Raw genomic sequence first — 27,750 nt, 5'->3', positions numbered from 1 at the left:
TGCACACATTGCTTCCCCTTCTTTCTGTACAGTACCTGGTGTCTATACCCATGGGGTTAGGGTAAGGGTTAAAACACTACAGGGTTTTGGGGTTACTCCAGTACCTGGTGTCTATACCAATGCGTTTGGTCTGGAAGATGAGAGTAAGGAGGGCCAGCTGAGCGGGGGCCGTGGCCTCGTCATCCCCCAGCCTCCCCTGACCACACACATACTTCAGATGCCCCTGGAACTTCAACGCCTAGAGGAGAGAGAGCACGTGATGCATACAGGGAATCATTCAAATGTATTTTTAGGCGAGTGCTGTTGATATCATTAATGGATTATGGTTAACCTATGGATCACATTTGATACAATTGAAGTCGGAAGTTTACATACTACACCTTAGCCAGATACATTTAAACTCAGTTTTTCACAATTCCTGACATTTAATCCGAGTAAGAATTCCCTGTCTTAGGTCAGTTAGGATCACCACTTTATTTTAAGAATGTGGAATGTCAGAATATTAGCAGATAGAATGATTTATTTCAGCTTTAAATTTATTTCATCAAATTCCCAGTGGGTCAGAAGTTTACATACACTCAATTAGTATTTGGTAGCATTTCCTTTAAATTGTTTAACTTGGGTCAAACGTTTCAGGTAGCCTTCCACAAGCTTCCCACAATAAGTTGGGTGAATTTTGGCCCATTCCTACTGACAGAGCTGGTGTCACTGAATCAGGTTTGCAGGCCTCCTTGCTCGCACACGCTTTTTCAGTTCTGCCCACAAATTTTCTATAGGATTGAGGTCAGGACTTTGTGATGGCCACTCCAATACCTTGACTTTGTTGTCCTTAAGCCATTTTGCCACAACTTTGTAGGGTCAATGTCCATTTGGAAGACCCATTTGTGACCAAGCTTTAACTTCCTGACTGATGTCTTGAGATGTTGCTTCAATATATCCACATCATTTTCCTCCCTCATGATGCCATCTATTTTGTGAAGTGCACCAGTCCCTCCTGCAGAAAAGCACCCCCACAACATGATGCTGCCACCCCCGTGTTTCACTAACCAAGTCGGTTAGGACATCTACTTTGTGCATGACACAAGTCATTTTTCCAACAATTGTTTACAGACAGATTACTTCACTTATAATTCACTGTATCACAATTCCAGTGGGTCAGAAGTTTACATACACTAAGTTGACTGTGCCTTTAAACAGCTTGGAAAATTCCAGAAAATGATGTCATGGCTTTAGAAGCTCCTGAAGCTCATTTGAGTCAATTGGAGGTGTACCTGTGGATGTATATCAAGGCCTACCTTCAAATTCAGTGCCTCTTTGCTTGACATCATGGGAAAATCAAAAGGAATCAGCCAAGAACCCAGAAAAAAAATTGTAGACCTCCACAAGTCAGGTTCATCCTTGGGAGCAATTTCCAAACACCTGAAGGTACCACGTTCATCTGTACAAACAATAGTACGCAAGTATAAACACCATGGGACCACGCAGCCATCATACCGCTCAGGAAGGAGATGCGTTCTGTCTCCTAGAGATTAATGTACTTTGGTACGGAAAGTGCAAATCAATCCCAGAACAACAGCAAAGGACCATGTGAAGATGCTGGAGGAAACAGGTACAAAAGTATCTATATCCACAGTAAAACAAGTCCTATATCGACATAACCTGAAAGGCCGCTCAGCAAGGAAGAAGCCACTGCTCCAAAACCGCCATAAAAAAAGCCAGACTACGGTTTGCAACTGCACATGGGGACAACGATCGTACTTTTTTGAGAAACGTCCTCTGGTCTGATGAAACAAAAATAGAACTGTTTGGGTTTAATGAACATCGTTATGTTTGGAGGAAAAATGGGGAGGCTTGCAAGCCGAAGAACACCATCCCAACCGTGAAGCATGGGGGTCGCAGCATCATTTTGTTGGGGTTCTTTGCTGCAGGAGGGACTGGTGCACTACACAAAATAGATGGCATCATGAGGGAGGAAGATTATGTGGATATATTGAATCAACATCTCAAGACATCAGTCAGGAAGTTAAAGCTTGGTCGCAAATGGGTCTTCCAAATGGACAATGACCCAAGCATACTTCTAAAGTTGTGGCACAATGACTTAAGGAAAACAAAGTCATGGTATTGGAGTGGCCATCACAAAGTCCTGACCTCAATCCTATAGAAACTTTGCGGGCAGGAATGGGCCACAATTCACCCAACTTATTGTGGGAAGCTTGTGGAAGGCTACCTGAAACATTTGACCCAAGTTAAACAATTTAAAGGCAATGCTACCAAATACTAATTGAGTGTATGTAAACTTCTGACCCACTGGGAATGTGATGAAAGAAATTTAAAGCTGAAATAAATCATTCTATCTGCTATTATTCTGACATTTCACATTCTTAAAATAAAGTGGTGATCCTAACTGACCTAAGACAGGGAATTCTTACTCGGATTAAATGTCAGGAATTGTGAAAAACTGAGTTTAAATGTATCTGGCTAAGGTGTATGTAAACTTCCGACTTCAACTGTAGGTGCTGTTGTAGGCCCTCCTTGGTTGGGGACAGAAGCACCAGATCATCAGCAAACAGTAGACATTTGACTTCAGATTCTAGTCCGCTGCAATTACGTCCCTGATCATGTTTCACTGGGCTATTTCTGGAACAGACAGAGTATAAGTGACTTCCTACAGGCCTTACACACACACACACACACACACACACACACACACACACACACACACACACACACACACACACACACACACACACACACACACACACACACACACACACACACACACACACACACACACACACACACTAGCAGCCCTCCCCTGTGTGAGTATGACAACAGGACATGGCAGAAAGCAGAGAAAATGATTGTCGCTTCATATGAGCCGTGTGTTTTGAGGGTCACCAGATAACTCATGGCGGTCGTTTGGGTTGTCAGCAGTTTTATGGATGTAGTCCTTAGTTTGAAGTCTGTATTCGTCGGGCTTCTGGTTCTAAAGGCAGTAGTTTAAGGTCTGTGTTCTCTAGGCCAGTTGTAATCTAATCTATGTTCTCTGGCTGGCGTTCATTCAGCACTGTGATCCTCCTTTCCTTGTCCCAATGACTCAACGGCATGGCAACCAACTCCCCCGTCTTTACTCTTTATCTCCAAGCCCCCTTCCCCTCCTTACAAAATCAAGGATCCTCTGATGAACTAGCATCTCTCCACAACCTAAAAGCTAAAAGAATCAGGACTATGTACACAGTTCTTTCACTGCAGACTCAAAGCATCATAATGTCACCGACTACATCCAGCACTGCAAAAGTAGTGAGCACACAGAACAGTACAAAATGTGTTAAATATTTAACTTCTTTCAATTAAACATAACAAATTGGAAAGATTTAGTAAAGGGATTAACTTTCCACTTTCATAACTTGTTGCTCTACACAGTAACCCTATACCCTCTGTCTAACCTCCCTCCTCCTCCCTCGCTTTGTTTTGCCCCCCTTCACTAGCATCCCTTCCTGCCTCCCTTCCTCTACTCTCTCTCCATCCTCTACTGGGCTCTGTGGGCTGGTGGGGTGAAGAGTTCACAGGAACACGCTGCACGCCACGCCAGAGAGATAAGGTCCGTGAGACGGGGGGGACGGGGGACGGGGGACGGGGGGCTAGACTGGCTCTCTACACTACAGTACAATACAGGACAATACAGGACAGGATATGCAGCTTTACTTGATATTCAATTTGGGTTAGATCTGGTTTCCGGTCCGGTTTCAGGTATCCTAGAGACAGAGGCGGGGGAGACTACACTACAGTACTGTACATTCAGAGAGTTAGTTTAGGTTAAGTTTAGGTTTCAGTTCCGGTTAGGTTAGATGGGAGATGGGGGGCTCACACTCAAAGGGAAACTACAGTAGTCCAGTCAGAGCCAGTTCATCTACACACACACACACACACACACACACACACACACACACACACACACCTGGCTTGACCACATGAACGGGATGGCAGGTGTGTGTGTGTGTGTGTGTGTGTGTGTGTGTGTGTGTGTGTGTGTGTGTGTGTGTGTGTGTGTGTGTGTGTGTGTGTGTGTGTGTGTGTGTGGGTGGGTGGGTGTTCTGATACTGCCCCAGTTGAAGAGGAAGTGCAGGCAGAAGGAAGTGACAGGATACAAAAAGCATTACTATGAAAGCCACATTATGAAAAACAACACAACAACAACACATCAGCATGTCCTGTCCTGTTCTCCTATACTGTCCTGTCATATACTGTCCTGTCATATACTGTCCTGTCATATACTGTCCTGTCATATACTGTCCTGTTCTACTACACTGTCCCGTCATATACTGTCCTGTTCTCCTACACTGTCCTGTCATATACTGTCCTGTCATATACTGTCCTGTTCTCCTACACTGTCCTGTCATATACTGTCCTGTCATTTACTGTCCTGTCATATACTGTCCTGTTCTCCTACACTGTCCTGTCATATACTGTCCTGTCATTTACTGTCCTGTCATATACTGTCCTGTTCTCCTACACTGTCCTGTCATATACTGTCCTGTCATATACTGTCCTGTTCTCCTACACTGTCCTGTCATATACTGTCCTGTCATATACTGTCCTGTTCTCCTACACTGTCCTGTCATATACTGTCCTGTCATGTCCTGTCCTGTTCTCCTACACTGTCCTGTTCTCCTACACTGTCCTGTCATATACTGTCCTGTCATATACTGTTCTGTTCTCCTACACTGTCCTGTCATATACTGTCCTGTCATATACTGTCCTGTCATGTCCTGTCCTGTTCTCCTACACTGTCCTGTCATATACTGTCCTGTCATATACTGTCCTGTCATGTCCTGTCCTGTTCTCCTACACTGTCCTGTTCTCCTACACTGTCCTGTCATATACTGTCCTGTCATATACTGTCCTGTTCTCCTACACTGTCCTGTCATATACTGTCCTGTCATATACTGTCCTGTCATGTCCTGTCCTGTTCTCCTACACTGTCCTGTCATATACTGTCCTGTCATATACTGTCCTGTTCTCCTACACTGTCCTGTCATATACTGTCCTGTTCTCCTACACTGTCCTGTCATATACTGTCCTGTTCTCCTACACTGTCCTGTCATATACTGTCCTGTTCTCCTACACTGTCCTGTCATATACTGTCCTGTCATATACTGTCCTGTCATGTCCTGTCCTGTTCTCCTACACTGTCCTGTCATATACTGTCCTGTCATATACTGTCCTGTTCTCCTACACTGTCCTGTCATATACTGTCCTGTTCTCCTACACTGTCCTGTCATATACTGTCCTGTCATATACTGTCCTGTCATATACTGTCCTCTTCTCCTACACTGTCCTGTCATATACTGTCCTGTTCTCCTACACTGTCCTGTCATATACTGTCCTGTTCTCCTACACTGTCCTGTCATATACTGTCCTGTTCTCCTACACTGTCCTGTCATATACTGTCCTGTCATGTCCTGTCCTGTTCTCCTACACTGTCCTGTCATATACTGTCCTGTCATATACTGTCCTGTTCTCCTACACTGTCCTGTCACACTGTCCTGTCATATACTGTCCTGTCATATACTGTCCTGTCATATACTGTCCTCTTCTCCTACACTGTCCTGTCATATACTGTCCTGTTCTCCTACACTGTCCTGTCATATACTGTCCTGTTCTCCTACACTGTCCTGTCATATACTGTCCTGTCATATACTGTCCTGTCATATACTGTCCTGTCATACACTGTCCTGTTCTCCTACACTGTCCTGTCATATACTGTTCTGTCATATACTGTCCTGTCATATACTGTCCTGTCATATACTGTCCTGTTCTCCTACACTGTCCTGTCATATACTGACCTGTCATATACTGTCCTGTCATATACTGTCCTGTTCTCCTACACTGTCCTGTCATATACTGTCCTGTTCTCCTACACTGTCTTGTCATATACTGTCCTGTTCTCCTACACTGTCCTGTCATATACCGTCCTGTCATATACTGTCCTGTTCTCCTACACTGTCCTGTCATATACCGTCCCGTCACTTGGTATAACAGAGGTAGTACAGTCAATTCCTGGCAGCTGAGGCAGTTGTGACAGACAATATGCACTAAACTAGAGCATGTAGTTATCACGAGCTATTCAAATAGAAGTAGGTGAAATCTGTATTACACTTAAACAGAGTTTGCACTTATCAGGAGTTGACTGTTCATCTTATCAATATCCAATCCATTAGAGGAGTACACCAGTGAACAACTCAACTCAATTCAAAGGGGCTTTTTGGCATGGGAAACCTATGTGGGCGTTGCCAAAGCAAGTGAAATAAACAAATGGTGGTGTGGTAGGCCAGGGTTAGGTTAATGACTGAACTAACTGGGCCTCAACCCTGCTCACCCCTCCTCCCTTACCCCCTCACCTTTTCTTATCAACAAACACAGGAAACAGGCCTCATGATTAGCCAGGCACGTAGGGATGTGCATCTTCCCATTTCAAGACGATTCGATAGATATCTAGATACATGTGCTCCGATATGATACAGGAATGATACGTTTTTGGATTGAAACGATTCAATGCGATTCAATTTGATTAGAGGAACGAATCGATGCGATTCGGTTTGATGCGATAAGATTCGATGCACTAACAGTTGTTGCATAAACACATACATTTTTCGTTCTAAATTCAAATCTACCTCTGAGCTGAATCTGTCTGACCTTACTTCTCTGTGTGTGTGTGTGTGTCACGCCCTGACCATTGTAGGAGGTCATTTGCCATAGTGGAGTGGTCAGGGCGTGACAGGTGGTTGTTTTGGGTGGTTTTGGGGTTTTCTGTTTCTAGGTGGGATCGTGCTAGAATTCTATTTCTATGTTTCGTTTTCCATGTTTTGGCCGGGTATGGTTTCCAGTCAGAGGCAGGTGTATTTCGTTGTCTCTGATTGGAAGCCATACTTAGGCAGCCTGTTTTCCTTTGGGGTTTGTGGGTAGTTGTTTCCGTTTAGTCTAGTGTACCTGACGGGACTGTTGTTGGTTGTTTTGTTGTTTTGTTGTTAAAGTGTATTCATTAAAGACAAAGAATGAGCACTATACACGCTGCGCCTTGGTCTCCATTCAATGACCCGTGTGTGTGTGTGTGTGTGTGTGTGTGTGTGTGTGTGTGTGTGTGTGTGTGTGTGTGTGTGTGTGTGTGTGTGTGTGTGTGTGTGTGTGTGTGTGTGTGTGTGTGTGTGTGTGTGTAAATTATGTACAGAGTTTACAAAACATAAAAACATTAGGAACACCTTCCTAATATTGAGTTGCACTCCATTTTGCCTCAGAACAGCCTCAATTCGTCGGGGCATCAAATCGTTGGGACTACAAGGCATCGAAAATGTTCCACAGGGATGCTGCACCAAGTTGGCTGGATGCCTTTGGGTGGTGGAGGACCATTCTTGGTACACAAGGGAAACCCAGCAGCATTGCAGTTCTTGACACAATCAAACCGGTGTGTCTGGCACCTTACTACCATACCCCTTTCAAAGGCACTTAAATATTTTGCCTTGCCCATAGACCCTCTGAATGGTACGCATACACAATCCATGTCTCAATTGTCTCAAGGCTTAAAAATCCTTCTTTAACATGTCTCCTGCCCTTCATCTATGCTGATTGAAGTGGATTTAACAAGTGACATCAATAAGATATCATAGCTTTCACCTGGATTCACCTGGTCAGTCTATGTCATGGAAATGGGGGGGGGGGGCAATGCAGCCTGTTTTTTTCTCCCCCCACTTTTGATCTGAAATTCACCATCATTTACTTGTCATTTTTCTAGATTAAAATTGTTTGAGCTAGTAATGTGTAAATATTGATCTTTAAAAATTATCTATGACATAGCCAATGAATATATAGCTTTGAATTTCACCCCCGTCTCAAAATCGAATGGTTTTGACTGTTTGGAAGTTTTTATGGAGCGCTTCTCCTCCTGCTTGGACCATGTAGTGTCGCTTGCAAAAGTGATTGCTGTCCTCGTTTTGAAATGATCAACTTTACCCTGTATATCTAAAAATGACCATATACACTGATTGTTTAAAGCAAAAACACAATTTTCAAATTAAAATTACATTGATTCAAATTACAAACAGTGCACAGTTTGACTCGGGGTTGATTGGCATGCAAAATGACTTGTAGATCAGTGACTGTCAACGCAGTTACATGTTTAGTTCATACACTGAAGGAGAGGACAGTTGTCACAAAATATGAGATGTATTTTTGGAAGGTAGAAAGAAAATAATATGAGCAAAAAATGTCAGTGAACCAACGATTCGTAACGTTTGAATCGATTTTCTGACCAGTGAACGCTAAATTTGTATCGGTTTGGGGTCCCACAGACCGATGCACTCATCTTAAACATTTGAACCTGTGGTGATTCGTTACATCCTTACAGCCAGGCCATAACACACACAGCTGCACCAACGCTCAGATACACACATCTGATTGGCGCTGGGGGCTGATGACAGCACGACCTCAAATAACAAAAGTGAATGTAGCCAGTGGGCAACAACAACAACATCATAATAAAGGTTCTCTGGATAAGTATAAGCTAAAGCTCCCTGTTGCTATGGGGAGAGGGAGTAACCATGGTAACCAACACTAGGCGATGTGGATAGCCTCACCTGGGGCTTATTCACAAGGGTGCCATGTTTATAGAGTGCTTAGATAGAAATGTGTTATCTAGAACAGACATGGTACTAAGAATAACAAATCCTATCAGCTCTATACTGTATATTTCTATCTGCAATGTTTCTGATCTATAAATTGGATTACCTTAAAGCACAGACCTTTAGTCCACTAAGTATACATCACTGGCAGTCAGTGCCATTTAAGATGAGGAAGGACGATACATGTTTTTTATGAGCATGACCTTATTTCTAATACAGCATATTGGGTGACTGTCATTCATATTCCATTCATCCAGTTCAATGTCACATCGATAAGTTTAGGCTACTACATGATACTCAAATTTTCACTATACCCATCATGAGGTTGCTACAACCTAGCTTATGAATTAAAGTTTACAACGTAGGTGCACACAGGTAAAGAGAAAGAGTGCTCCAATCCACGCTGCTTGGTCTTCTTTTGGTGGGTGGTTCTGTAACGGCTGTTGCAGGGAGTAGACCAAGGCACAGCGTGTTGAGTGCTCATCATGTATTTATTGTACTGAGAACACATAAACAAAGAAACAAAAACCGACAGCCAAACAGTTCTGTCAGGTAAGCAACACTAAACAGAAATTAACCACCCACAAAACCCAAAGGCAAATAGGCTGCCTAAGTATGGCTCCCAATCAGAGACAACGATATACAGCTGTCCCTGATTGAGAACCATACCCGGCCAAAACAAAGAAATACAAAACTTAGAAAAAAGGACATAGAATGCCCACCCTAGTCACACCCTGGCCTAACAAAATAGAGAATAAAACCCTCTCTATGGCCAGGGCGTGACAGTTGCACTGCTTTGCTTTATCTTGGCCAGGTCGCTGTTGTAAATGAGAACTTGTTCTCAACTGGCCTACCTGGTTAAATAAAGGTGAAATAAAAATAAATAAAAATGTTGCTCTGCTGCCATGTTGTTGTCATGTTGTGTTTCTACCATGCTTGCTGCCATGCTATGTTGTTGTCTTAGGTCTCTCTTTATGTAGTGTTGTGTTGTCTCTCTTGTCGTGATGTATGTTTTGTCCTATATTAAAACAAATTTTATCCCAGCCCCCGTCCCTGAAGGAGGCCTTTTGCCTTTTGGTAGGCCGTCATTGTAAACAAGAATTTGTTCTTAACTGTCTTTCCTAGTTAAATAAAGGTTAAATAAACATAAATAAAAAGTATTTGACCTTTAAATTGTACAACAACGCTTATTTAGAGAACGTTTAAAAAAAATCAAGATACTGTATATATCGTGAATCGCCCATAAGTTTGAAAAAATGTAGATATGATTTTTAGGCCATATGGTCCAGCACTAGCAATTACTACAGAACAACACACACACATACAGGGGCGATAAAGAGGCCCAGACACACACACACACACACACACACACACACACACACACACACACACACACACACACACACACACACACACACACACACACACACACACACACACACACACACACACACACAACCAAATCTGGGTCAGAAAAATTCACCTCTCTATTAAGTCTCTTTGTTCTCCTCTCCCTGGAAGGGAATCATCCTGTCAGACAGACAACAGACAGCCAGGCTTCAGCCACCTCTGACAGACAGACAACAGGACAAAGACATGGGCACTACACAACCACTAACCATACAGAACATACAGAACATCAAGAGCTGCACCTAAACTCAGAGGAACAAACACTCAACATGGAGGGCTGACTCTTGACTTGAGATTTGTGCATGTGCTTTAACTCAAGACTTTCATTTAAATCACTCATTGATCATGCAATGGAAGATTTGAGGGAAAAAGGTTTGCGTTACAGAGACAGCTCTGAGGTTAGGATTCAGTGGTAAGAGAAGAACAAAATGAGGTAACCGACAATAGCTTGTCCTGTCAGACATTCTAACAGTGTGTCACTGTGTGTGTGTTCCAGAACCCCTCGAGCCATTCTGATAATGAATAGCTTGATTAACTATAAACTGGCACAGATATCCCTATTACACCACTATTGCATGTGCACGTGCACGCACACGCACACACACACACACACACACACACACACACACACACACACACACACACACAACCTTTAGCCTGTAATAGCCGGCGTTTGGCTTATACATTTTTTTTGAAAAGCTGATAAATAAAACTAGCACCAGCCAATTTCCCAGGAGAAGAAGAAAAAATCCCATTGTGAAATAATGCTTTTTTGCTTATTCCTTGGTGGAAATACCAGTCTATGGAACTTCATTTGACTGGTCATGCTTATCGGTCTAAAGGTTCATTTGCATAATTTAGTGGAATTAAATTGGCGCGTATACATAATATTTGTTATGTATCTTATTTATCACGCGTACAGATACGGAGCCTTGCATGCTGACTACACCCGCCAGGCTTTACATAGGTACAGATGTAAACAGAGTTGCATGCTGACTACACCCGCCAGGCTTTACATAGGTACAGATGTAAACAGAGTTGCATGCTGACTACACCCGCCAGGCTTTACATAGGTACAGATGTAAACAGAGTTGCATGCTGACTACACCCGCCAGGCGTGAGCGCCAATGTGCGCATGATGATTTTGTCCATCTACACCAGACCCGACCATAACATGCCGGTTAAAATATCAAAATCAACTGTGAACCAACTATATTCATTTGGGGGCATGTCGAAACACACATGAAACATTAAATTTACATGTATCTAGCTAGCTAGTTTGTCCTGGGAGATTAACACCTGACATGCATATTGCCCTCTTTTTAGCTGGTTCTTTGTAGACTTTTGACCCGGAGTCAAACAAAACCTTGTGTTTCTCTACTCCAACAATTAAATCACGGATAAAAATGGAAACCTAGTTAGTTTTCATTTAGTTAACATTAATGAATCTTTCCTCGTTTGTCTTCCTGATATCCAATAAGGAGGGGACTTGTTCTATTTTAGAGCTTGGCTACGCAGACGCTCGTTCACGCTCGTACATTTATTTTGCAACACTCGCGCTTGCAACGTGGCCGGTGAGATTTGCATGTTAGGCTGGAGACGGATAGATAATATGTTGTTACAGGATGACATACGGTGCAAAGGTACAGCTGCTCAGCAGAGGGGATTGGAACAGTGGGGAGATGTATCAGAGAGGCCTGATCTAATGCTCCTCCAGATGGAGGGAGTCAGTCTCTCCTGCATTCTCTCTCTTTCCCTGTCTTTCTCTACCTCAGACCTTTTCGCTCTCTGTCTCCCCCTCTCTATCTCTCCACTTTTCCCTCTCTCTCTCTCTCTCTCTCTCTCTCTCTCTCTCTCTCTCTCTCTCTCTCTCTCTCTCTCTCTCTCTCTCTCTCTCTCTCTCTCTCTCTCTCTCTCGTCTCGCCATCTCTCGCTATATTTCAGTGTTCAGATCCTCGATAAAACTCTTTCTATGGCACTACTTTTGGCCAGACCATAAGGTGCCATTTCAGATATGTCCATGGACTTAGCCATTCTCAGTAGGCTGGAAACTTGAATTTCTCTCACACAGGTTCTCACACAAGTCATGCATTGATGTCAATGGGAGATTTGAGTGAACGTTTGAGTTGCAGAGTACTTATCTCCAGATAGGATTCTTCACTCTAAGAACACATATAAACTCTACAACACATCCTGCTCTGTGACTGACTAGTTGACTGGGGAACTAGCTGCATGTTGGCAGCTGTATGTCAGTATCAAGAGGCCTGAGTCTCCATACAGTAGCTGCCTGTGTTGTTGTGGCTACAGTGGAGGTAGAAAGCTGTAGGACTACGATAACCGCTACAGAATATGGCGTCATCATCCCATGTGACTGGTCTGACATGTTGATGTTTGTTAGTTTCGCTATCACCTAGACGCTGGAAAGCCCCCCCACTCCCATCCACACACAGAAACACACACTCACAACACATACACACACCCTTGTCAAGAGCCCGCATTTTGTGCCACTGTGCTTCAGAGCTTCTAGGACTCCTCCCCCTGACCTCCCCCTCTTGATACCTCCCCCTGTCTCACCCTGCCTCCTCCATCAACAGCAATGCTCAGCAGCTTGATAACAGTACCTAAGAGACTCTCGTCATTGTTGGTAATCAGGCCTACTAAAGTTTGCAGACGACACAACAGTAGTAGGCCTGATTACCAACAATGACGAGACAGCCTACATGGAGGAGGTGAGGGCCCTGGGAGTGTGGTGCCAGGAAAATAACTTCTCACCCAATGTCAACAAAACAAAGGAGCTGATCGTGGACTTCAGGAAACAGCAGAGGGAGCACCCCCCCATCCACATCGACGGGACCGCAGTGGAGAAGGTGGAAAGCTTCAAGTTCCTCGGCATCCACCCACACAGACAATGTGGTGAAGAAGGTGCAACAGCGCCTGTTCCTTTCCCCCGAGATTAGAGGGACCTTGAGGGTCACTCCCTTTCTTCTCTAAGTTACTCCATGTTCCTCAGCAGTCGGGTCAATCACAGTCTACTTGTTGTTTTCTTAGGCCCACTAATACACACACACACACATTTAATTTTTGCCCCGGGCCTCTTCTAGACCTTATGGGCCTTTTGATTAGTACTTTAATTATTCATTATACATGTTATATAACTACTAATTGGTTATGTGACAGGGTTGGATTCTTTAATCATTTACCTTTGAACATATTATTCCCTTATCAAGAGATTAACTGTTTCTCTTCTAGTTTTTATGAGAAATATTACTGTGACAAAAATGCCAGATTGTCTGCATAATCAAATAACATTCAGCTCAGATACCCCACAAGACATGCCACCAGGGGTCTCTTCACAGTTCTCAGTCCAAAACTAATTCACCGTAACACTCAGTTTTATACATAGCCATAATCTGTCACGACTTCCACCGAAGTTGGTCCCTCTCCTTGTTCGTGCGGCGTTCGGCGGTCGACGTCACCGGTCTTCTAGCCATCGCCGCTCCACCTTTCATTTTCCATTTGTTTTGTCTTGGTTTTCCTCACACCTGGTTCACATTCCCTCATCTGTCTAAATGTATATTACCCTCTGTTCCCCCCATGTCTGTGTGTGGAATTGTTTGTTTGTTACGTGTGGTTCGCATCAGGCTGGTTTGCGCCAGTATATGTTTGACCCATGTGTTTTGTTTATTGTACCATTTGTGTACTTCGGGCGTTATCGCTGTTTTCCTTGGGCATGAATAAAGTGGAGAGAGTGAACCAGGATGTGGGTAGGTTTCTGCGGTCTTATTGCCAGGACCGGCCGGGGGAGTGGGTGGCGTTCGTGCCCTGGGCCGAGATGGCTCAGAACTCGCTGCGCCACTCCTCTACTAGCCTCTCCCCTTTCCAGTGCGTACTGGGGTACCAGCCGGTTCTGGCGCCTTGGCATCAGAGTCAGACTGAGGGTCCTGTGGTGGACGACTGGTTCAGGCGCACGGAGACGTGGGACGCCGCCCATGTTCACCTCCAGCGAGCCGTGCTATGCCAGAGGGCCAGCGCAGACCGTCACCGCAGTGAGTCTCCGGTGTTCGCACCGGGGGACCGGGTCTGGCTCTCGACCCGAAATCTGCCCCTCCGCCTGCCCTGCTGGAAGCTGGGGCCGCGGTTTGTGGGGCCATTTAAAGTCCTGAGGAGACTGAACGAGGTTAGTTACCGGTTACAGCTTCCCCCCGATTACCGTATTAACCCCTCACTCCATGTGTCTCTCCTCAGGCCGGTGGTGGCTGGCCCGCTCCAGGAGTCTGAGGTGCGGGAGGTTTCTCCACCCCCTTTAGACATCGAGGGAGCCCCGGCGTACTCCGTTCACTCCATACTGGATTCGAGGTGTCGGGCGAGGGGCCTTCAGTACCTCATGGACTGGGAGGGGTACGGTCCGGAGGAGAGCTGCTGGGTCCCGGTGGAGGACATTTTGGACCCTTCTATGCTGTGGGAGTTCCACCGTCTTCGTCCGGATCACCCTGCACCTCGCCCTCCGGGTCGTCCCCGAGGCCGGTGTCGGCGCGCTGCTGGAGCCGCGCGTCAAGGGGGGGGGTTACTGTCACGACTTCCGACGAAGTCGGTCCCTCTCCTTGTTCGGGTGGCGTTCGGCGGTCGACGTCACCGGTCTTGTAGCCATCGCCGCTCCACCTTTCATTTTCCATTTGTTTTGTCTTGGTTTTCCTCACACCTGGTTCACATTCCCTCATCTGTCTAAATGTATATTACCCTCTGTTCCCCCCATGTCTGTGTGTGGAATTGTTTGTTTGTTACGTGTGGTTCGCATCAGGCTGGTTTGCGCCAGGTATGTGTTTGACCCGTGTGTTTTGTTTATTGTACCGTTTGTGTACTTTGGGCGTTATCGCTGTTTACCTTGGGCATGAATAAAGTGCTCCTGTTATCACCCATCTCTGCTCTCCTGCACCTGACTTACCTTCAACCAGTTGCGCACATCGTGACATAATCACACATGGAACTCCCTTCCATCTCCAATTACTCAAGCAAACAGCAAAATGACATATATAATTTTGTTGTTGTATTGTTTGTATTATTTTTTTTGTTGCATTGTTTGTATATCATTGTATTTTAAATGTTTGTGACTTTCCTTGTCTATCAGTGTATCAGTGTTTAGTTACTAACGAGATCCAAATTAACAAAAGAGAGAGAGAGACAGAGACAAAGGGTATAGGAAGAAAAACAAAAGGACAGTAGAGAGAAAGGGAGAGAGGAGGAATAAAAAGAAAGAGAGTGTGGAGAAAGAAGGGGTTGTTTGAGGAGAAAACAACAACCTTCATCCAAATGTGACAAAAAGAAAAGAAGCCTTCAAAGGATTAGGCTGACTCTCGTAACAATCCCAAACCAAAATGGCATCTATGTGCCACAGCAGTGGGTTGGGTAAGACTGGGGTCTTTTTCCAAACAAAATGTTATGTCAATCTAGAGAATATACCATTATTAACATGCTCTATTTTAGTTGCCTCAGTTACATTCTAATGCCTTGATTCCATCTGAAATACACAGCGAACTCATTTAATACTTTACCCCCCAGATTGGTAAAATGAGTTGTGGTATTGAGTAGAAACTACAATTTCATTACTGAAAATGTATGAATTCAGTGTATTTTTTTGTATTATTTTGGATATCATCTAGGCCTATAAACAGGACTATTTACTAAGTGAAGAACATTAAACCTTTTTTAAGACAGTTTGCGCTGTTCTGTGAAGGAAGTCGTACACAGCGTTGTACGAGATCTTCAGTTTCTTGGCAATTTCTCACATGGCATAGCCTTCATTTCTCAGAACAAGATTAGACTGACGAGTTTCAGAAGAAAGTGCATTGTTGCTGACCATTTTGAGCCTGTAATCGAACTCACAAATGCTGATGCTCCAGATACTCAACTAGTCTAAAGAAGGCCAGTTTTATTGCTTCTTTAATCAGGACAACAGTTTTCAGATGGGCTAACATAATTGCAAAAGGGTTTTCTAATGATCAATTAGCCTTTTAAAATGATAAACTTGGATTAGCTAACACAACGTGCCATTGGAACACAGGAGTGATGGTTGCTGATAATGGGCCTCTGTACGCCTATGTAGATATTCCATTAAAAAACAGCCGTTTCCAGCTACAATAGTCATTTACAACATGAACAATGTCTACACTGTATTTCGGAACAATTTGATGTTATTTTAATGGACAATTTTTTTTGCTTTTCTTTCAAAAACAAGGACATTTCTAAGTGACCCCAAACTTTTGAATGGTAGTGTAGGAGATCAACTTTATTCAGTGAGTTCGACACCTTTTATGAACTAGTCAACACTTGCTGTTCAAACGTCAATCAAAGCATAGTAAATAGCCTATGCACCATGACTCCATGGCTGGCTATGGGCTATAGGAAACACGCGAAAGTAAATAAAGAATGTGCCAGAAAACAATAATTAGGCTAAGTGGATTTCGACTCATCGTTACCACTTAGAGCCCCACAATGGAGGTGTCATAATACCCATAACACCTAGTGGTCAAACAGGGAAATAGTTCCTTCCGACACCCTCAACTGTCAGTGGCAATGTAGCGATACACACACACACACATTCCTCGTTGTCTATGGTAATCTATACTCTCCACTTCACACTTCTGGCGGACATAAAAATAACCTGCAAATGTAATGAATGTAGAGCATGTTCATAGCCTAATTACTTTCCAACAGTGAGTTTAGAGATACATTGTGGTGTGTGTATGGTTCTGTGTGTGTGTGTGTGTGTGTGTGTGTGTGTGTGTGTGTGTGTGTGTGTGTGTGTGTGTGTGTGTGTGTGTGTGTGTGTGTGTGTGTGTGTGGGTGTGTGTGCCTGTGTGTGTGTGTGTGCCTGTGTGTGTGTGTGCACTTCCGTAGACCACTCACCATGGAAGAAGCTCTTGACCTTGAGATATCCCACGCTGAGCCTGAGGACGGTCAGTTTGTCCAGTCGACCCCTGACCTCTTGGGAGAAGGGCAGAAGGCCAGTCAGCCGGTCCAGCTCCCCGTTCAGATGGTCCTGGTGATGTTTAGATGGGTTGGTCATCACCACACCATCCCCTGGAGCAGGCTTCAGACTGGGGACAGGCAGGAGAGGGGAGGGGGGATTTAGGAATGTACTGAACAGAGCTGAACTACTGCAGGTGATTTTCAGAGGCTTTAGCTCAGAGGGCTAACAGACTGAAGCCAGATAAGAGAGGACGAGGGGCGGTTAGGAATCTACTGAACATAGACTGTGGAGTAATGCATGTGATTGTCAGAGGCTTTAGCTCGGTGAGCTAACACAGTCTTGTGGTGCACAGTTGACCCAGGTTCAAAACTAGTCAGTCATCAGTCGGTCACATTATTGACATAAATTGGATTCCTTGAGGTGATGCCCATCAGCTATTGGGGCCGTTCAGGAGGTCAAAGGAGGTGAAGTATAATAGATTTGATACCTGGTCAGTCAAAGTTATGTTTATATAATCTGTCCTGAAATGTCCTGTCCCTGTAGTCAACAGAAGGCTGAGCTACTGTTTCAGGGCAATTTCTCTACACCAGTTCCTTGACTAAACAACAAAAGGCGCGTTCACGCTGCACCTTAGCCCAGGGCTAAGAGCCTCCTTAGCCCAGGGCTAGCTGGCCCAGCCCCGGAGCTCCAGAATCACGGTGTCAAAATAGCCAGTGACACGGGTCAAGAGCAACATATAGAATTTTCACCATAACAAAAAAAGATTGCAGTTTTAAAACTGCAGTAAAAGTGAAGAAACTGCAGTCGACTGTGGTATTTTGGATGCAGCATTTGCAGCATACTGCAGTTATACTGCACTCTAACTGCAATATTTTTTTGTAAGGGCACTGTCCAATCACTGCACTTTCACCCAAATTGCATATGCTTGTAATACATGTGATGCGTTCTGCATGCTATTTTAATAAGTACATTTATACTATTTTCATCCTTCCATCTGAGGACAAAATCCCGACAAAAAACAAAATACTTTAATCAGTGCAAAAATATTGGTTGCTATGGCTAATTATGACAATTTGTTAGTTACTCTATCCTTATGAACCGTGTAGCATATCATTACAGCAGTATGTACCGGAAAAATAAACTCAGCAAAAAAAGAAATGTCCTCTCACTGTCAACTGCATATATATTTTCAGCAAACTTAACATGTGGAAATATTTGTATGAACATAACAAGATTCAACAACTGAGACATAAACTGAACAAGTTCCACAGCCATGTGACTAACATAAATAGAATAATGTGTCCCTGAACAAAGAGGGGGCTCAAAATCAAAAGTAACAGTCAGTATCTTGTGTGGCCACCAGCTGTATTAAGTACAGCAGTGCATCTCCTCCTCATGGACTTCACCAGATTTGCCAGTTCTTGCTGTGAGATGTTACCCCACTCTTCCACCAAGGCACCTGCAAGTTCCCAGACATTTCTGCGGGGAATGGCCCTAGCCCTCACCCTCCGATCCAACAGGTCCCAGACATGCTCAATGGGATTGAGATCCGGTCTCTTCGCTGGCCATGGCAGAACACTGTCATTCAAATCAAATCAAATCAAATTTATTTATATAGCCCTTCTTACATCAGCTGATATCTCAAAGTACTGTACAGAAACCCAGCCTAAAACCCCAAACAGCAAGCAATGCAGGTGTAGAAGCACGGTGGCTAGGAAAAACTCCCTAGAAAGGCCAAAACCTAGGAAGAAACCTAGAGAGGAACCAGGCTATGAGGGATGGCCAGTCCTCTTCTGGCTGTGCCAGGTGGAGATTATAACAGCACATGGCCAAGATGTTCAAATGTTCATAAATGACCAGCATGGTCAAATAATAATAATCATAGTAGTTGTCGAGGGTGCAACAAGTCAGTAACACCAGAGTAAGTGTCAGTTGGCTTTTTCATAGCCGATCTTTGAGAGTATCTCTACCGCTCCTGCTGTCTCTAGAGAGTTGAAAACAGCAGGTCTGGGACAGGTAGCACGTCCGGTGAACAGTTCAGGGTTCCATAGCTGCAGGCAGAACATTTGGAACTGGAGCAGCAGCACGGCCAGGTGAACTGGGGACAGCAAGGAGTCATCAAGCCAGGTAGTCCTGAGGCATGGTCCTAGGGCTCAGGTCCTCCGAGAGAGAGAAAGAAAGAAAAAGAGAAAGAGAGAATTAGAGAGAGCATATTTAAATTCACACAGGACACCGGAAAAGACAAGAGAAATACTCCAGATGTGACAGACTGACCCTAGCCCCCTGACACAAACTACTGCAGCATAAATACTGGAGGCTGAGACAGGAGGGTTCAGGAGACACTGTGGCCCCATCTGATGAAACCCCTGGACAGGGCAAAACAGGTAGGATATAACCCCACTCACTTTGCCAAAGCACAGCCCCCACACCACGGAGGGATATCTCCAACCACCAACATACCATCCTGGGACAAGGCCGAGTATAGCCCACAAAGCTCTCCGCCACGGCACAACCCAAGGGGGACGCCAACCCAGACAGGAAGACCACATCAGTGACTCAACCCACTCAAGTGATGCACCCTTCCCAGGGACGGCATGGAAGAACACCAGTAAGCCAGTGACTCAGCCCCTGTAATAGGGGTAGAGGCAGAGAATCCCAGTGGAAAGAGGGGAACCGGCCAGGCAGAGACAACAAGGGCAGTTCGTTGCTCCAGCCTTTCCGTTCACCTTCACACCCCTGGGCCAGACAGCACTTAATCATAGGACCTACTGAAGAGATATGTCTTCAGTAAAGACTTAAAGGTTGAGACTGAGTCTGCGTCTCTCACATGGGTAGGCAGACTATTCCATAAAAATGGAGCTCTATAGGAGAAAGCCCTGCCTCCAGCTGTTTGCTTAGAAATTCTAGGAACAATTAGGAGGCCCGCGTCTTGTGACCGTAGCGTACGTGTAGGTATGTACGGCAGGACCAAATCGGAACGATAGGTAGGAGCAAGCCCATGTAATGCTTTGTAGGTTAGCAGTAAAACCTTGAAATCAGCCCTTGCCTTAACAGGAAGCCAGTGTAGGGAGGCTAGCACTGGAGTAATATGATCACATTTTTTGGTTCTAGTCAGGATTCTAGCAGCCGTATTTAGCACTAACTGAAGTTTATTTAGTGCTTTATCCGGATAGCCGGAAAGTAGAGCATTGCAGTAGTCCAACCTAGAAGTAACAAAGGCATGGATACATTTTTCGGCGTAATTTTTGGACAGAAAGTTTCTGATTTTTGCAATGTTACGTAGATGGAAAAAAGCTGTCCTTGAAACAGTCTTGATATGTTCTTCAAAAGAGAGATCAGGGTCCAGAGTAACGCCGAGGTCCTTCACAGTTTTATTTGAGACGACTGTACAACCATCCAGATTAATTTTCAGATTCAACAGAAGATCTCTTTGTTTCTTGGGACCTAGAACAAGCATCTCTGTTTTGTCCGAGTTTAAAAGTAGAACGTTTGCAGCCATCCTCTTCCTTATGTCTGAGACACAGGCTTCTAGCGAGGGCAATTTTGGGGCTTCACCATGTTTCATTGAAATGTACAGCTGTGTGTCATCCGCATAGCAGTGAAATTTAACATTATGTTTTTGAATGACATCCCCAAGAGGTAAAATATATATAGTGAAAACAATAGTGGTCCTAAAACGGAACCTTGAGGAACACCGAAATTTACAGTTGATTTGACAGTGGACAAACCATTCACAGAGACAAACTGATATCTTTCCGACAGATAAGATCTAAACCAGGCCAGAACTTGTCCATGTAGACCAATTTGGGTTTCCAATCTCTCCAAAAGAATGTGGTGATCGATGGTATCAAAAGCAGCACTAAGATCTAGGAGCACGAGGACAGATGCAGAGCCTCGGTCTGATGTCATTAAAAGGTAATTTACCACCTTCACAAGTGCAGTCTCAGTGCTATGATGGGGTCTAAAACCAGACTGAAGCGTTTCGTATACATTGTTTGTTTTCAGGAAGGCAGTGAGTTGCTGTGCAACAGCTTTTTCTAAAATTTTTGAGAGGAATGGAAGATTTGATATAGGCCAATAGTTTTTTATAATTTCTGGGTCAAGATTTGGCTTTTTCAAGAGAGGCTTTATTACTGCCACTTTTAGTGAGTTTGGTACACATCCAGTGGATAGAGAGCCGTTTATTATGTTCAACATAGGAGGGCCAAGCACAGAAAGCAGCTCTTTCAGTAGTTTAGTTGGAATAGGGTCCAGTATGCAGCTTGAAGGTTTAGAGGCCATGATTATTTTCATCATTGTGTCAAGAGATATAGTACTAAAACACTTTAGTGTCTCCCTTGATCCTAGGTCCTGGCAGGGTTGTGCACACTCAGGACAACGAAGCTGTCTTGCAGGAAATCACGCACAGAACGAGCAGTATGGCTGGTGGCATTGTCATGCTGGAGGGTCATGTCAGGATGAGCCTGCAGGAAGGGTACCACATGAGGGAGGAGGATGTCTTCCCTGTAACGCACAGCATTGAGATTGCCTGCAATGACAACAAGCTCAGTCCGATGATGCTGTGACACACCGCCCCAGATCATGACGGACCCTCCAAATCAATCCCGCTCCAGAGTGCAAGCCTCAGTGTAACGCTCATTCCTTCGACAATAAACGCAAATCCGACCATCAACCCTGGTGAGACAAAACCGCGACTCGTCAGAGAAGAGCACTTTTTTGCCAGTCCTGTCTGGTCCAACGTTGTTGCCGGTGATGTCTGGTGAGGACCTGCCTTACAACAGGCCTACAAGCCCTCAGTCCAGCCTCTCTCAGCCTATTGCGGACAGTCTATGCACTGATGGAGGGATTGTACGTTCCTGGTGTAACTCGGGCAGTTGTTGTTGCCATCCTGTACCTGTCCCACAGGTGTGGTGTTTGGATGTACCGATCCTGTGCAGGTGTTGTTACACATGGTCTGCCACTGCGAGGACGATCAGCTGTCCGTCCTGTCTCACAGTAGCACTGTCTTAGGCGTCTCACAGTACGGACATTGCAATTTATTGCCCTGGCCACATCTGCAGCCCTCATGCCTCCTTGCAGCATGCCTAAGGCACGTTCACGCAGATGAGCAGGGACCCTGGGCATCTTTCTTTTGGTGTTTTTCAGAGTCAGTAGAAAGGCCTCTTTAATGTCCTAAGTTTTCATAACTGTGACCTTAACCTGTCTGGAAACGTGGGACGCTTGACCCTAGTCAACAGCCAGTGGAATCGCGTCGCACGAAATACAAAACCTCATAAATGCTATAACTTCAATTTCTCAAACATATGACTATTTTACACCATTTTATAGATACACCTCTCCTGAATCGAACCACGTTGTCTGATTTCAAAAAGGCTTTACAGCAAAAGCAAAACATTAGATTATGTTAGGAGAGTACCCTGCCAAAAAAAATCACACTGCCATTTTCCAAGCAACTAGCATGCATCACAAATACCCAAAACACAGCTAAATGCAGCACTAACCTTTGATGATCTTCATCAGATGACACTCCTAGGACATTAGGTTATACAATACATGCATTTTCTGTTCGATAAAGTTCATTTTACATCGGCGCGTGACGTTCAGAAAATATTTTCCCTCAAATGCTTCCGGTGAATCAGCGCTACAATTTACAAAATTACTATTCGAAAACATTGTTAACCTGTTATGGCTAGGGGGCAGTATTTTCACAGCCGGATAAAAAACGTACCCGATTTAATCTGATTATTACTCCTGCCCAGAAACTAGAATATGCATATAATTATTAGCTTTGGATAGAAAACACTCCAAAGTTTCTAAAACTGTTTGAATGGTGTCTGTGAGTATAACAGAACTCATTTGGCAGGCCAAAACCTGAGAAGATTCCATGCAGGAAGTGGCCTGTCTGACAATTTCTTGCCCTTCTTGATTATCTCTATCCATTACAGAGGATCTCTGCTGTTACGTGACACTTCCTACGGCTCCCATGGGCTCTCAGAAGGCGGCAAAAAGCTGAATCGTGGCTTTGCAGGCTCTGGTTGAAAAAAAAGTAGCGCGTTTGGGTAGTGGCTGGTTACAGTACTGTGAGACTCAGGCTCGTGCCCGCGTCGACAGAATGCTTTGTTTTCTTTCGTCTGTTTACCTAAACGCAGATTCCCGGTCGGAATATTATCGCTTTTTTACGAGAAAAATGGCATAAAAATTGATTTTAAACAGCGGTTGACATGCTTCGAAGTACGGTAATGGAATATTTAGAAATCTTTTGTCACGAATTGCGCCATGCTCGTGACCCTTATTTACACTTCGGATAGTGTCTTGAACGCACGAACAAAACGCCGCTATTTGGATATAACGATGGATTATTTTGGACCAAACCAACATTTGTTATTGAAGTAGCAGTCCTGGGAGTGCATTCTGATGAAGACAACAAAGGTAATCAAACTTTTGTAATAGTAAATCGGAGTTTGGTCAGGGCTAAACTTGGTTGGTGTCTAAATGGCTAGCCGTGATGGCTGGGCTATCTACTGAGAATATTGCAAAAATGTGCTTTCACCGAAAAGCTATTTTAAAATCGGACATATCGAGTGCATAGAGGAGTTCTGTATCTATAATTCTTAAAATAATTGTTATGTTTTTTGTGAAGGTTTATCGTGAGTAATTTAGTAAATTCACCGGATGTTTGCGGGGGGTATGCTAGTTCTGAACGTCACATGCTAATGTAAAAAAGCAGGTTTTTGATATAAATATGAACTTGATTGAACAAAACATGCATGCATTGTATACTGCTCAAAAAAATAAAGGGAACACTTAAACAACACAATGTAACTCCAAGTCAATCACACTTCTGTGAAATCAAACTGTCCACTTAGGAAGCAACACTGATTGACAATACATTTCACATGCTGTTGTGCAAATGGAATAGACAACAGGTGGAAATTATAGGCAATTAGCAAGACACCCCCAATAAAGGAGTGGTTCTGCAGGTGGTGACCAAAGACCACTTCTCAGTTCCTATGTTTCCTGGCTGATGTTTTGGTCACTTTTGAATGCTGGGGGTGCTTTCACTCTAGTGGTAGCATGAGACGGAGTCTACAACCCACACAAGTGGCTCAGGTAGTGCAGCTCATCCAGGATGGCACATCAATGCGAGCTGTGGCAAGAAGTTTTGCTGTGTCTGTCAGTGTAGTGTCCAGAGCATGGAGGCGCTACCAGGAGACAGGCCAGTACATCAGGAGACGTGGAGGAGGCCATAGGAGGGCAACAACCCAGCAGCAGGACCACTACCTCCGCCTTTGTGCAAGGAGGAGCAGGAGAAGCACTGCCAGAGCCCTGCAAAATGACCTCCAGCAGGCCACAAATGTGCATGTGTCTGCTCAAACCGTCAGAAACACACTCCATGAGGGTGGTATGAGGGCCCGACGTCCACAGGTGGGGGTTGTGCTTACAGCCCAACACCGTGCAGGACGTTTGGCATTTGCCAGAGAACACCAAGATTGGCAAATTCGCCACTGGCGCCTTGTGCTCTTCACAGATGAAAGCAGGTTCACACTGAGCACGTGACAGACGTGACAGAGTCTGGAGACGCCGTGGAGAACGTTCTGCTGCCTGCAACATCCTCCAGCATGACCGGTTTGGCGGTGGGTCAGTCATGGTGTGGGGTGGCATTTCTTTGGGGGGCCGCACAGCCCTCCATGTGCTCACCAGAGGTAGCCTGACTGCCATTAGGTACCGAGATGAGATCCTCAGACCCCTTGTGAGACCATATGCTGGTGCGGTTGGCCCTGGGTTCCTCCTAATGCAAGACAATGCTAGACCTCATGTGGCTGGAGTGTATCAGCAGTTCCTGCAAGAGGAAGGCATTGATGCTATGGACTGGCCCGCCCGTTCCCCAGACCTGAATCCAATTGAACACATCTGTGACATCATGTCTCGCTCCATCCACCAACGCCACGTTGCACCACAGACTGTCCAGGAGTTGGCGGATGCTTTAGTCCAGGTCTGGGAGGAGATCCCTCAGGAGACCATCCGCCACCTCATCAGGAGCATGCCCAGGCGTTGTAGGGAGGTCATACAGGCACGTGGAGGCCACACACACTACTGAGTCTCATTTTGACTTGTTTTAAGGACATTACATCAAAGTTGGATCAGCCTGTAGTGTGGTTTTCCACTTTAATTTTGAGTGTGTAACTCCAAATCCAGACCTCCATGGGTTGATAAATTGGATTTCCATTGATTATTTTTGTGTGATTTTGTTGTCAGCACATTCAACTATGTAAAGAAAAAAGTATTTAATAAGATTATTTCATTCATTCAGATCTAGGATGTGTTATTTTAGTGTTCCCTTTATTTTTTTGAGCAGTGTATAACATAATGTCCTAGGGTTGTCATCTGATGAAGATCATCAAAGGTTCGTGCTGCATTTAGCTGTGGTTTTGTTTTTTGTGACATTATATGCTAGCTTGAAAAATGGGTGTCTGATTATTTCTGGCTGGGTACTCTGCTGACATAATCTAATGTTTTGCTTTCGCTGTAAAGCCTTTTTGAAATCGGACAGTGTGGTTAGATTAACGAGAGTCTAGTCTTTAAAATGCTGTAAAATAGTCATATGTTTGAAAAATGGAAGTTTTCGGATTTTAGAGGAGTTTGTATTTCGCGCCACGCCCATCATTGGATATTGGAGCAGGTGTTCCGCTAGCGGAACGTCTAGATGTAAGAGGTTAAAATGTAATACTGTCATTCAAAGAATTATAGATAAACATCTCGTGAATGCAACTGCATTGCCAGATTTAAAAATAACTTTACTGGGAAATCACACTTTGCAATAATTGACGTGGTATGCTCAGAAAAATAGGCTAGGCGATTCATGTTAGCGCCATCTTGGAACCATCTAAAATCAAATATACTATTGTAAATATTCCCTTACCTTTGATTATCTTCATCAGAAGGCACTTCCAGGAATCCCAGGTCCACAACAAATGTAGTTTTGTTCGAAAAAGTTAATAATTTATGTCCCAATAGTTCCTTCTTATTAGCGCGTTCCGAAGGCTACTCATAATGTACTGAAGCGCGCGGGACTTGTCGTCACGAATGTGCAAAAAATATATATTTACGTTCGTTCAAACATGTCAAACGTTGTATAACATAAATCTTTAGGGCCTTTTTCAACCAGAGCTTCAATAATATTCAAGGCGGACGATTGCATTGTCTTACTAAACGTTTCGGAACAAAAGGGTTCCCATGGGCGCCCGCGTCATAGTAGTAATGGCCCTCCCCCTGTGACCAACTTCCCAAGCCTCTCTTTGGGTCAGTTTCTACCATAGAAGACTCAAACCACTTTGTAAAGACTGTTGACATCTAGTGGAAGCCTTAGGAAGTGCTAAATGATTAATAAGTCCCTTTGTGTTTCAATGGCAAAGGCTTTGAAGTGATTCCATACATCAGATTTCCACTTCCTGTTAGGATTTGTCTCAGGGTTTTGACTGCCATATGAGTTCTGTTATACTCACAGACACCATTCAAACAGTTTTAGAAACTTTAGAGTGTTTTCTATCCAAATCTACTAATTATATGCATATTCTAGTTACTGGGCAGGAGTAGTAACCAGATTAAATCGGGTACGTTTTTTATCCGGCCGTGCAAATACTGTCCCCTATCCCCAACAGGTTAATTGCCTACCGTCTGTAAGCTGTTAGTGTCTTAACGACCATTCCACAGGTGCATGTTCATTAATTGTTTATGGTTCATTGAACAGGCATGGGAAACAGTGTTTAAACCCTTTACAATGAAGATCTGTTAAGTTATTTGTATTTTTATGAATTATCTTTGAAAGACAGGGTCCTGAAAAGGGGACGTTTCTTTTTTTGCTGAGTTCATGTTAGCTAGCTGCCTAACGTTAGCTGGCTACTAATATATCAAATCTTCCAGTATATGAACTATATGCTATTCATGTCATGCCCTGGCCATAGAGAGGTTTTTGTTCTCTGTTTTGGTTAGGCCAGGATGTGACTAGGGTGGGCATTCTATGTCCTTTTTTCTATGTTTTGTATTTCTTTGTTTTGGCCAGGTATGGTTCTCAATCAGGGACAGCTGTATATCGTTGTCTCTGATTGGGAGCCATACTTAGGCAGCCTGTTTTCCTTTGGGTTTTGTGGGTGGTTAATTTCTGTTTAGTGTTGCTAACCTGACAGAACTGTTTGGCTGTCGGTTTTTGTTTCTTTGTTTATGTGTTCTCAGTACAATAAATATATGATGAGCACTCAACAAGCTGCGCCTTGGTCTACTCCCTGCAACAGCCGTTACAATTCAACTACCCAACATTTATTGACTTGATTATTCACGTCACTCTTGCCTTAGCTAAATATTATTGTCATTGTCCGTTTTCAATGGGCATTGTTAAAATGAGTGCTTTGTAAATTCGCTCTGGCTATCTGCTCAGATTTCAGAACACTCTTGTCTGAATGTACCAGAGCGCAGAATAACTGATACATTTACAAACTCTCAACACCGTTGAATATGGCCCGTGTCAGTAAACGTTGGGGGAAAATAACGCAATTCAATTCTTGCCAGCAGCACAGTTAGTCACCAATGTTTTGGATAACATGGAAAAAGCCTTACCAGCTCTGTTAGGGTGAGTAGAATGGTAAGAGTGAGGATGTGTTCTCTTATTTGTGTCTAGAAGTAGCTAGCAAGCTAGCCAACTTT

At 44.2% G+C, this 27,750-nt stretch overlaps 1 long non-coding RNA gene across 1 annotated transcript; it reads right to left on the bottom strand.

Annotated features, from left to right (window-relative positions):
• On the bottom strand, positions 1-27,750 carry LOC123723970 (uncharacterized). Its single transcript, XR_006757490.1, has 3 exons — positions 27,664-27,750; positions 16,989-17,179; positions 1-238 (listed from the first exon to the last, which is right to left on the bottom strand). It is a non-coding gene; the product is annotated as an uncharacterized lncRNA (long non-coding RNA).

The sequence above is a fragment of the Salmo salar genome, chromosome ssa01 (genome assembly GCF_905237065.1).
Source record: "Salmo salar chromosome ssa01, Ssal_v3.1, whole genome shotgun sequence".
NCBI classification, from domain to species: domain Eukaryota; kingdom Metazoa; phylum Chordata; class Actinopteri; order Salmoniformes; family Salmonidae; genus Salmo; species Salmo salar.
This window is presented reverse-complemented; position numbering and strand designations above follow the sequence as displayed.